Source organism: Protopterus annectens, chromosome 2.part0 (assembly GCF_019279795.1).
Source record: "Protopterus annectens isolate FY-2018-M chromosome 2.part0, PAN1.0, whole genome shotgun sequence".
In the NCBI taxonomy this organism is placed as follows: Eukaryota; Metazoa; Chordata; order Ceratodontiformes; family Protopteridae; genus Protopterus; species Protopterus annectens.
In genome coordinates this window covers 1,869,175,011-1,869,187,294 of record NC_056728.1, presented here as the reverse complement: position 1 = coordinate 1,869,187,294, position 12,284 = coordinate 1,869,175,011, and the positions used below count along the sequence as shown (strand labels likewise).

General features: G+C 36.5%; 1 protein-coding gene across 1 annotated transcript in view; it reads left to right on the top strand.

Moving 5' to 3' along the window:
* The window catches only part of IGSF21 (immunoglobin superfamily member 21), a gene marked incomplete at its 5' end in the record, with an annotated part of 1,235,684 nt that overhangs the window by 107,533 nt on the left and 1,115,867 nt on the right, over positions 1-12,284 (top strand). The window lies entirely within an intron of this gene.

The following is a 12,284-nucleotide window of genomic DNA, read 5'->3' as shown; positions in this document are numbered from 1 at the left end:
AGATATACCAAATCATTTCCATATCACCCATACTGTTCCACACAATATTTGCCCATTTATCAATATCTTATTTCTTTATAACTCAATATCTTATTCATATTTACATATTAAAATCCTTCTAATCTGCAGTCATTTTTAAACATTTCTCAAAAATGTTCGTTCTTTTTATAATTCAGAAAAAAGTGTTTTGTTTTTCCTTGTCTGTTGCAATCAGCATGTTTTCTTTCCTTCATTACCTTAGATTCCAAATTCCCTTTCAACAGTAACTCATAATAAAATTACCTAACCTTTTCCTTTTTTTTTTGCAAAAGCATATCATACCATTCTTGTCTATTATCATCAACATTACCTGCTTTTAGCTTCATAATTCTATTTTATTCCCATATTACTTTTTTCCAAACTGCCTTTTTTCTTTTTTCTTACCATACATTGTTATACTTTTCATATAACATCGTAACTATAATTTCTTGTTTTCCTATTTCTTGTACCTTTCTTATTATCTAAAATCAGTTCATAAATGTTAATGCAAACAATGTTTTTTTTTTATTTATTTCAAATTATACCTCTTCTCAGAAGGTACAACTTTCAGTCCATACGAAACTAAAAAAAAAAACCTTCTAAAAGCTTTTTTCATTTGAGTAGTAAAAATATATTCACCTTAGGTGCTCTATTTCATCCTAATACATAAGCATTCAACAAAAGCATCTTTTTCTAAAATGATAAAGTAAAAAATTTCCAAGCCAATATTTTATATTTTCTCTCAGTGTCTCCTTCGACTGACATATTACACTTTCATTCTCTCCAAATTTCATGTCCCAAATCTTTTTCTTTTTTTGTGAAATATGTTAATTTTTTCTGAATACATCACTTACAATTCATTTTATTTAATTGTGAGGAATTACTAACAGTTTTTCAGTCCTTATTACAGCATCACTTTATCCTCTTTTTGTTATTTGAACTAAGTTAGTTGTGTATGTCATACATATTGGTAATATTATTGGGAATGGCAGTTTATATTACACGGGATCATACATTACCAACATTTCAAAAACAGATGTGGGAAAACCAGATATAGTAGGCTACGTAAAGAATACAAAAGTAGCATTGATCATTGAAATTGCTACACCTGGTGATTACAGTGTCTTATATACAGAGAACACAAAGTTGTAAAATAGTAGCATCTGCAAGCAGAAATGAGGGCAATGTGGAAGAAGGATAGCCAGACAGTTCCAACAGAAGTAGGAGAAATGAGTCTCATAAAAAAGAATCTACAGTCTTATTTACAATGCTACCAGTACATGTAACTCCATACAAATTGCAGAAAGCCTCAGTTTTGGACATATTGAGATGCTGCAAAGGACATTTTTGGCTAACATCAAACATTGAAATAATGCAAATTTCAAAAACTATAATCATACTTTGACGTAGGAACGGGGTCCATTCCCATCATGGTATTAGAAACCGAAGAAACTTGGAGAAATTAATTTGAAAGAGAAAATGTTTTAATTTCATGCTCATCTGCATTTGAAGTCTGAATTGCATATTTATTTCTCTTCTAGATTTGAAATAAGCAGTGTTTCCACAGTGTTACTGCCTTTCTTTTTTCAGTCTCAGTAATTTTTTTCCAGAAAATTAAAGCTTTCAATTTTAACTTCACAGCCATTTTCAGTTCTCAAAGGAATTAATGCTTTTTTATATTTAATGTCAAACTCTAATGGCAAAATAATACTGTACATAACATCATAACTGTTCACTCTGCCAGTGTTTTTACTTTTTTACTTATATCACTGGTCATCTTGAGTGTGGCTGCTGAAAAACTGCCCATTTTTTCCTCTCTCAGTTTCTTCTTCAATTCTTCCATGCCTTGCTGCAATTGTTTAAGTTTTTTTTTACCTTGTTACAAAATACCCCATTGCAGAGGTAAACCCATAAAACTGGTTACTCCATCAACCAAATATACCTCTGTTTTCCCTTCAAAAGCACTTGCTTCTGTCTCCAACCTCTCAGTTCCTTCCTCCTGTAATACTCTCTTCACCATGTCACCCCGTAGTGATTCCTCTCCTTCCTTTGGCTCTGCCTGGTTCATCAAATTTACCAGCACTGGTATCTCCAATAATCCAGTTTTCAACTCTGTAACAAATAGCTCCTTCTCCTTCCATCAGTAAGTTTTATCCTACTCCTGCTCTATTGCTGCGGCACGCTCCTCCATCTTGGAATTCCCAGAACTGTAGTAATATACCTGTTGTGCAACCTAGCAGCTCCAAAGAGTACTAGAATTCCTGTCCATAAAAAGAGTGGAGGAAGTTCCTCAGTGTCCTGGCCAAATTCTCCCCTAGAATTCCTGTCCTTAAAAAGAGTAGAGGAAGTTCCTCAGTGTCCTGGCCAAATTCTCCCAAGTCTGTATGAATATCACCTCGAATCTTTACAGAAAAGAGCACACTTTCCAGTAGGACTAATCGGGTCAATAAAGAGGAAGTAAGTAAAAAAAAGTAAATAAATAAGTATTAACAGACAAAATTTAAGCCTAGGTAGAGAAATTGTAACACCAAGGGAATAGTATTTAAAAGCACTGGGGTGTATAATGACATATATATCAACTTATAAAGCTATTCTACCTGGAACAGATTTGAAGTATAAGCATCAGATTAATATTTTCTTTATGAAGTATTTTAGATGACATGATTACTACAGTTGTGCATCTTGTGAACACATATCCATCTTTAGCCATTACTTTTACCTTCCTGAGATACATAATCTATGCATGGCTATCTTGTTAGGCATTATGAGATGTCTATTAGTGTTTGAGCATGTTTGCCACTACTCTGAATATATTCTTTGTAATTGCATTTATTCAGTGTCATACTGCGTTGGTAACACTCTTTACATCCTTAAGAAGTGCCCCTGTATATCTCTTTATATGTATATATACTTTTCTGCAGGAGACAAACACTGTGCACAGTAGCTTCCTACGATATTATTTTGAATACCACATTATATTGTGAGCAATTTTAGGCTTGTGTTGTTTTCTTCGCTTCTGGCTTTGGTTGTTGTTTTACAAGGGAACCACCATTTGCTCTTTTAGATTTGCAACAGTGAAGGGATGCGCCTCCTGGAATTTGTGATATACATTATGGATCTTTAAAGAAAGTTTCACTAATGGTATATATATAATCTCTAATTATCATTTACTGAAAGAGTTAACCAAGACTACTTTCTCCGTGGGATCTGATAGTATACCTTGTAGCTTAATTAATAGTGTTACACATGCCTTTGCAGATAAACTGTATAACATAAGAGTATCCAGTCTTGCCTCTGATGAGTGGTGCACAGTAGTGGTGATGGCTCTTCATAAGGGTGTCCTTACAACTGACCTCGATAATTGTAGACCTATCAGACATGTGAGCCTTATCTGCAAAGCTATGATATATATTCTAGTTGACCTCCTAAACTGTGATCTCAAGAATCTTGTTAGACTTGACCTCCAACAACTTGATTTTGCTAAGAGTAGATCCTGACTCTTTAATCTGGAAAATTTCTCCAAAAGGATTATGGAGGCTGTAGATGGTGGCTACACTCTGCATGTGACATATTTGACCTTCTTAAGGCTTTTTTCCCATTACCCATGCTTGCATTATACAAAATCTAAATGCTTTAAAAATTGGTCCATATGTGATATGGTAGATAGCAAACTTGCTGAATGACAAAACCCACATAGTGCAAGTTGCAGGCAGTTCATCAGAAAATGTGGTGTCTGTCACAGAGAAGTGCTGGGACCTCTTCTTATTGGAATTTACTTCACAGATTTCGAAGCATCAAGCTAAGATGTCAGGTTAACAAAGTTTGCAGACTATTGCAAACTGGAGGTTGTTGTTCAGTCACCCTTTGCCACCCAATCCCTTTATAATTAACTTGCCTTAGTAAGCTCTTAGTGTACTAAAAATAAGCTTAAACAAAATGCTAAAAAGTGAAGTATCATTAGTTTGGATTAGTTTCAATGCTCTCATCATGTTATAGACAATACACACCTTACAAAATGAAAAGTGTAGTGAGCGACCTAGGTACTTGGGTTCCATAGCTCCATCTGTTTTGACCTTCATGTAACAATGGCTGTTAGGAAATCATTTTATTTATCCCACCTATTTGTCAAAGAAATATCATTCTGATCTAAAGAGGTAATCAGTCTTGTGTACTCAGCATTCATCAGGCTAATTATTTAGTATAGTTCATCTTTTGGAATGTAGCTAACTAAACAGATCAAACAATCTGAAAGACCCCAAAGTTTCTAACAAAAAGATCTCAGGCATGTAGTATTTGAACTACCATGAGAGACTGGAGTTCTACCCTTTTATTCAGTGTCTTACAGACTTTTAGGGGAGATCTTTGTCTAACTTTTTCTACCATTAGAGACCCAATTGTTCTACCGTCCTGTTTCTATGCAAGGATACATCCACCATTACAAGAATCAAAGAAAAATGACGTAACCAAAAGATAAAATAAAAATGTTGGTGGGATACATTCTAAACCAGTAAGTCCCACACCACAAGAATAAACATTCCCTGCATTTTAAGTAGTACAAGGCACTATCTTCCTTTAAACTTAAACTAGACTGGATGGATGTCCACTAATTTATTGAAAGATTGACTGATATAACCCATCTGGATAAGGAGGTGCTGCCTAAAGGAGGGTCCTGGCTAGGCAAAAACGAGCATGACACCCAGAGGCTTTGGATTATCGATGAATCTGTAATGGTACAGATATCGGCATCCTCCATGCATAGGACAGATTATAAGTCTCCAATGTTTATTGCTCAGATTTTTGTCATTTAGCAAAGCCACAATCAGTTGTGTCCATCCTTTTTTTTCTTTGCTTGGAATTTCAAGAGGACTTAAAATACACTATGGGGTTGAAAAGATTCCTCCTCAGTATTTGTCATGTCAGAGAGTCGATGCTATTATGATTATGGGTCACAATAAAGAGTCAAGAAATCCATGAAAGTGCCCAAGATACCAAAACGGACGCAAAGGTCAGCTTAAAGGCTTTATTCGATCCAAAAAAAATGAACTAACAAACACGTAGAACCAAACATTAATGCTTTCATATAACCAGTATGCATTTTTGTTTCAATATACTTCATCAGATGACCAGTCCATTGCCATTTTCCAAGTTTATATAAGATACTGCTTAATTAGCCAACCAATAGCAAAAAAAAAATTCATAGTTCAAATACCAAAGGAGTTTTCTTCCATTATGTTATTGTGTTAAAAAATCAATTCTTCTGAATATACCCAAGTAAAAAATGTATAATATTTTAAATAAATAAAAAAAGACATTTTCCTACAAATCATTTACTAAAGGACATCCATTTCGTAGTTAAATATTTAAAACCTGAGATAAAAACCTAGGTTAAAAATTGTCTGAATATAAATAATAATATGTGTATACCTTAAGAAACTACACCTTAGAAACCCACCATAAAACTATAAAAATCTTCTGTATGTATATGTAAGTAAATATATATATATGGGTAAAAATATTTGGTATCTTGGGCACTTTTGTGGATTTCTTGGTCATTTTTGTGGTTTTCTCAATAGAGTGATACTAACCACAGACATTTCATACAACATTCATAGTCTCCAGAATTTCATTTTTTCAGTCTTCATAGGTTTACATTCAAGCCATGAAGTTGGGGGATTTGTGGTGTGTGAACTGTATTATCCCAGGTGTAACAAAACTGGATTTATGCTTGCTTTATTTGCATTTTTAAATCCTCATCTGTGCTTGACCACACCACCACATCACATAGCCGTTTACTGGCATCTGCACTAGTTCAGGTGACCCCTGACTTGTCCAACACATAATTATGCCATCTAACCTTGTCATAATATGACAGCTTTTTTTCTGAAAGTTGTTTTTTCATGATGTTTTTCTCTTTTTATACTTGAAAATTGTAATCATGCCCCCCCCCACCACCACCACCACCACCACTACCACTTTGCTTAATATGCTCCTTTAGTGTGCTTTCAGAAAACATTAAATGAAGTCTTTCAAAGTCTTAGCTGCTGGCTTCTACACTGTCTGCATTGTTTATATTCTTGTGAAAATATGATATCCAGGACTGCAAGTCCTTATTCTAACAGAGGCATGTATACTAGCTCTACTACAGAATAACAACTATTTCTGTTATTAATTGTAATGTGCCTGTCCATCTAGATTTGAATTTACTTTGGTATGAATCAACCACACACTGTATAGTGGAAGTTTTTATATGCTACAACTATTTTGCCTTTATTCTATAAAGTAACAGCTTGGCTTCAGCATTGGTACCACTGTACGGTGTGGTTGATTTATTTGCGTTCGACTGTGGAACCTATTAGTTCAGCGTTCTTTTGTTGTGTATCCATTACTTTGGTATGAAAGAAAAAATACACTACATCCAATAGAACAGATTTTCCAGCATGCATACTAATAAGGCTTAGAAGTTAGCTAATATTTGACTTTGTGATGAAATACTAAACACATCAAATACTACTTACCAAAACAGTATAGATTACAGGATGCTACTATACTGATGTACAAGAGTATAGCCCAGACTTTTTAAGTGTATAGGCTTATATAACAATCTGGACACATTTTTCTGTTATTGATTTCCAGTATTTGCCCCATAAATGTTTGAACTAAGCCCGAGAGTTATTACCTGTCCTTCCATCTGTAAGAGAAGTTTAGTCATCTGAACACAGAGAGAAGGGGCAGAGTCCAGGATCATGATCTGTTCCCCAGTAACAAGACAAATAGGTTTTGTACTCTCTAGGACAACTTTAGATGTCAAGAATCCAGATGACACTAATCTGTCCTACTCAAGTTTGTAGAATCTTGGTGCTCAACTACTATTCAGAAGTAAAGCTATTTAGATGCAACAACTACAAGATTGTTATATTAGCTTTTTTCTCAATGCAAGAGCTGGAAAGACAGTTAAGAAGAGAAGACTCAAGTGCAGTACATGCAGATTTTCTTTTATCACTGTTTGTAGATAGTAACATAATCTGAAGTCATCCCTGTATATATTATTGTAGTGCGATGAATAATAATGTGACATCAGTATGTGTGTGTGTGTGTGTGTGTGTGTGTGTGTGTGTGTGTGTGTGTGTGTGTGTGTAAAAGATTTCTGTGGAGGTGTTCACTGTAAGTTTATTACATAGAGACGTGAAGCTTCTTATCCATCCTAGACAATGAATGTATTCATTCATATTCCTAGGTGATGGATTTGTCCTATGACCCTTTCAGCTAGGCCCCAAAGGTAGTGGAAGTACGTAATCAGTTGCAGCATGCCTTGAATTTGAAACAAGGCAACTGATAGATATGTCAGGTTTTTCACCAGGCAAAACATCACTATTGAATGATGTTCACAGAGGAAGAGATGGATTTGATGGTTTCACTAATACAAATGCCAAGGCAAATTGTGTGATAATATGCTAAATGAAAAAGAAACTGTAACTGTAACTGCCAAGCAGGCAAGCAGTTAATATCAGATATGTTTGCCTCCATTTGGATACATGTCCTGTTTTAGCGAACATTGATAAACCTTGAGATGAAGAATAGAAGACCATAAGAGTGCCTGCACTTATGAAAGACAAAGTGTACAATATAGGAACACAAAGCATAATGGCACTTAAAATAGCATGAAATGATTTTCACAGCTTCATGCCTACAGTTTTAATCAAATTGAGTAAATCCTGAAACAAATATGAATATGGCATAATGTATCAAATATAAAATGTTTTAAGACTTTTGGAAATTGTGGAGAGAAATAAATATATTTTGTCTGGAAAGTTTCAGCTTACTGAAGGATAATGACGTGTGGAAATGTGACGAGTAGAAGTAATTGAATAGTGTAGGTAATGCCCTTATAGAGTCAGCGGAACCAATTATTGCAGCCAGAAAGATCTTACAAATTGCCGAAGCAATCACCTGAGACTTTTCTGAGCATATTTTCCATTCCCTTCTATTCATTAGAAAGGTCTCTATGTGACTGTATTATTTTAAATTTATGAAATGATCTTTCCTTTAGAGAAGGTATTCCAAGTTTAAATTCTCCTGAATGATCTTTGGCACATGTCTCTACTGACTATTTCACTATGATGCTATCCCTGACAGATATAGCAGTTACTCAGTGTCTCAGTCATGAAACAAGGGTGATTTCATACCACTGATTATATAACCCAGGGGACAAAGCTAATGACATTTGTTAAATAGAAGGTTGCCCCTCATACAGTTCCTATTAACATCAGCTGGAAAGTCTATGTTTTTCCTGCATATAAAAATCTGTACTTTTAAACTAATTTTACTTTTGTGAAACACGTTTTTCTTTTAAATGATGTATGTGATTTTTTTGTGAATTGCTAAGATATTGATTTTTTTTCTGTCATAAAATTGTACTATGGAATAAATACGTGTTGTGGCTAAACAATATTGAACTATTATAAAAGACTTTTATTTTGTTTATCTGTGTATTATATTTTGCCAATCACATTAGTTCTGTTCAGCTAAATACTGAATTAAAAGAAAGATATGGAGAAAACACCAAAATACAAATCATGGGCCTGATATTTGCCTCTTTAAGACATGCTGCAGGTGGACTGGACCTTCTAAATTGGCCCTAGGTATGAGTGCGTGCATGTGTGTGCCTTTTGTGGAAGGTTGGGCGCCAGGCTGGTAACTCAACACTGTAAAACTCCACTGTCGATCATGAGCGGACAGGTGATCCGCTGTGGCGACCCCTAACCAGGAAAAGCCGAAAGAAGAAGAAGATTGGAGCTGACAATTAACTAATGCAGCATGTAGTTGGGATATGCTAAAAAAATAGAATGCTCTAAGAAAGCCCATGAGGTGACAAACAGAACATTTGCATTACATCTACACAGTACTGAAGTCCAGAACTGAACGCTGGATCCGCGAGCCAGGAGTTATCGGCATGTAACTCTGGTATGACTGAATACCTTTGCATCAGGCCAGAAGAATTAAGTTATATACCATATCACCAAATGTAGGCGAAGGTCAGTAGCAATGTTTATAGGAAGGCCTTACTATCTGTGTCCATTTTTCTCCTGTCTTAGAGAACAAATAAGATTTAGTGGACTAAGATTAACAAACCAATGACCTGTGTTATATGTACAGCTGAAACCGTTGTCTATCCTGATGTAACTTTAACCAGATAGTTGCATGATATGACTTCATACAAGTACAAAACAATCTGCCTTGAATGCTACAGCAAACCACCATCCCTAGAAATCATACCACACAGTGAAAAGATGTTTTACATAGATAAAGCTAGACTTTGGTAAGACAGGTTAACAAAGAAAGGTAGCTGAAAATAAAAGATCACACCAAACATTATGGACCCAATAGCTTACATTAACTAGGCACAATTCCCAGGTGTAAAAGTGCTGAAGTTTGATAAGTGGTCCAGGAGCAAAGGTCAGGCTGCAATGAATGGCTGCCCTTCTCATAGGAAAAGCCGAGCAAACTGGAATGAGTTCCTCACCACAAGTGTTCATAAAGCCAGGGACTAGAGTGGGACACAGAGGGACAGCCAATACAGTTATGACTACTGCATCCTACACAATTGCACTTTATAAGCACTTTCAGTGCATGGATCGTGCTATCCCAAACAGAACCAAGACGTTATCCTCCAAAAAAAGGAAGCCTATCTGGTGGTCCCCTGCCATAAACAAACTGTACAACAAAAGGAAGAAACTGTTGCAAAAGAGAGTAAAATCCCATGAGTGGAGCAGCTCCCTGGTCAGCCTCAGTAAGAAGCTGCAATCCCTGATAAAATCCTCCAAAGCTAGTTACAAAAACAAAATCGCCACTGATTCTAAAGACAACCACAAAGCATTCTATAGCTATGTCAAGAATCTCAATGGCAACACTCAGATCTGCTCTGAGTTACAGCACAATGGCACTAAATATACAGACCCAACTGATATTGCCAACATCCTGGCAGATAGGTTCAGTGCTAACTTTACCCCCATCTCACCCCCTAAAGAGCCCATCTCTATACCTGAAGAATTCAAAGTTCCTGTAATCATGGCTGCACAGGTAAAAAACACACTCTCCAAAGCCAAGAACACAGCATCCACAGGACCAGACAACATCCCAGGCTGTGTTCTACATGAACTACAGAACGAACTGGCACCCCACCTAAGTACCATGTTCAATCATAGCCTCACCTCAGGCTTTGTGCCTGCTGAATGGTGCACAGCGACGGTTATCCCACTCCACAAGGGGGGGGCCACCAAGGACCTCAGAAACTACCGCCCCATTAGCCTGATGAGCCTGGTTTGCAAGGCCATTGAACGTATCATCATGGAACTTATAAACAAAGACATTGGTAATCTCCAAACTCTAGACCCCACCCAGTTCGGGTTTGTAAAAGGCAGATCATGCCTCCTAAACCTGATAGACTTCTTTGAAGCAGTCACCAAAGCCGTATACAAGGGTAAGGTGGTTCACACAGCCTATCTAGATCTTGCCAAGGCTTTCAACACCATCTCCCACTCTGGAATTATAGATAAACTCACTAAACTACACACTCTAGGGACTTAAACCTTGTCACCACAATAAACAGAACATGCCGGAGGGATAGATTCCTGTCCCAGAGACTTCCCATACTCTGGAATAAACTACCTGTCTATATCAAACAAAGCTCCTCATTAGCACTCTTCAAGAAAAATCTTGAAGATTGGATAGGAAATAGGAAGTTCACCCCGGGGATTACCTCTGTGGCTCTGCTCGACAGTGACACAGGAAAATAATTTTCTTGGGTGGCAAAAGCCAGAGTACCTTTTTGGCTGGGCTTGTATAGGCCCCAGGACTGATAGCCTGGTACCTACCTCTGAACTTATGAGCCAACATGGCAGTGCTGGATATTATAAATTCACCATGTCTATGAAGTGTCTGGCATATCAATACATCACTTTGCTGGCTAGTTTAGTTAAAGTGCATGGATACATCTACCAAGACCAAGGCAGGATAACTTTTTAAACATCATTATTAAATCCTCATGTGACTTTGGGTATAAGAAAATCTCATGTGCTGCCCAAACCTCTGAACTAATACTTTTCTCTCAAGATGAAACAGGCTTGTGTGAGACCTGTACAAAGAACTGTAAGGGAATTTGGCACTCTGAGCAGCATGCCTATCTGTCCCCACCCCTCCTGATATACTACCTGTAGCTGATGCCAGTGCTTTATCACTTAAGGATAGCTTGTAAACTGCCATACTTTTTAAGAATAGTTTAACAATTTACAGACTGTCATTACACAGCTACAGCTATAATCACTTGCAGAAAGCATGTACACTGTATATATTATTCAACTGTTCAAATATTTTAAGGTGTGTCTTAATTAACAGCCTGTGATCTGTAAGCTGTGAAGCTGTCAAACATTTTTTCTTTTAAATTCACCTCCTACATGTTGCAATCCAGGGCAAATGCCCATTTACTACACCCTTATTACTCTACTGCCCATATGGATTTGGTGTTAAATAAAGAATTGAAATGGACACATCTGGCAAAACCATAGCTGTGTCATCTGGTGTCCTGTGTAGTCCCATCTTCTTAAAGTTGGAGACAAAACAAAAAAGATCTACAAACTTTGAAACTGTTGTGAGCTAATTATAGCTTGCTACAATTAAGTTAACAAAGCACTTTAGCCATGACTACAATTGCAGTGTCGGCATTATTTTACGAAGCCAAGACAGTACCAGTACTGCACTCTCCTATCACTTGAGTTGTGCCTCCTAACAACGTGTGCTCATGGCACCCTCTCACTTTGCTCTGCCCTAGTTATGGCTGTGACATCAGGTTTTGCAAATTCACAGGTTTGTGGATTGGATTAATGAGCTTAAAACATGCTGGCCTTCAGGAAGCTTGATTGCAAGAAACTCATGCCGACACATATTTTAAGGAAATTAATGCCTAACATTTCATGATGATAAGGAAAAGTTTATTCCACAATCTTGGAATGCATATGTCTCTTTTGTGTCAAGTATCTGTCACGTTTATTTCTAATATATTTCTTAACTTTATGTGTGCTCATCCAGCAGGGCATTTAGAACAGAAACTTGCAATTAGAACTTTATCAGACATTGGCTTGTAGACCAGGCAAAGGTCACCTCTAAGTAAGCTATAAGAAATAGATACAATGGCAACTCATAAAGCAGATCTTTTTTTTTCCAGCTCTTAAATTTTTCTAGTAAGGAATCATTGTATTTTTCCGATTTTTTCA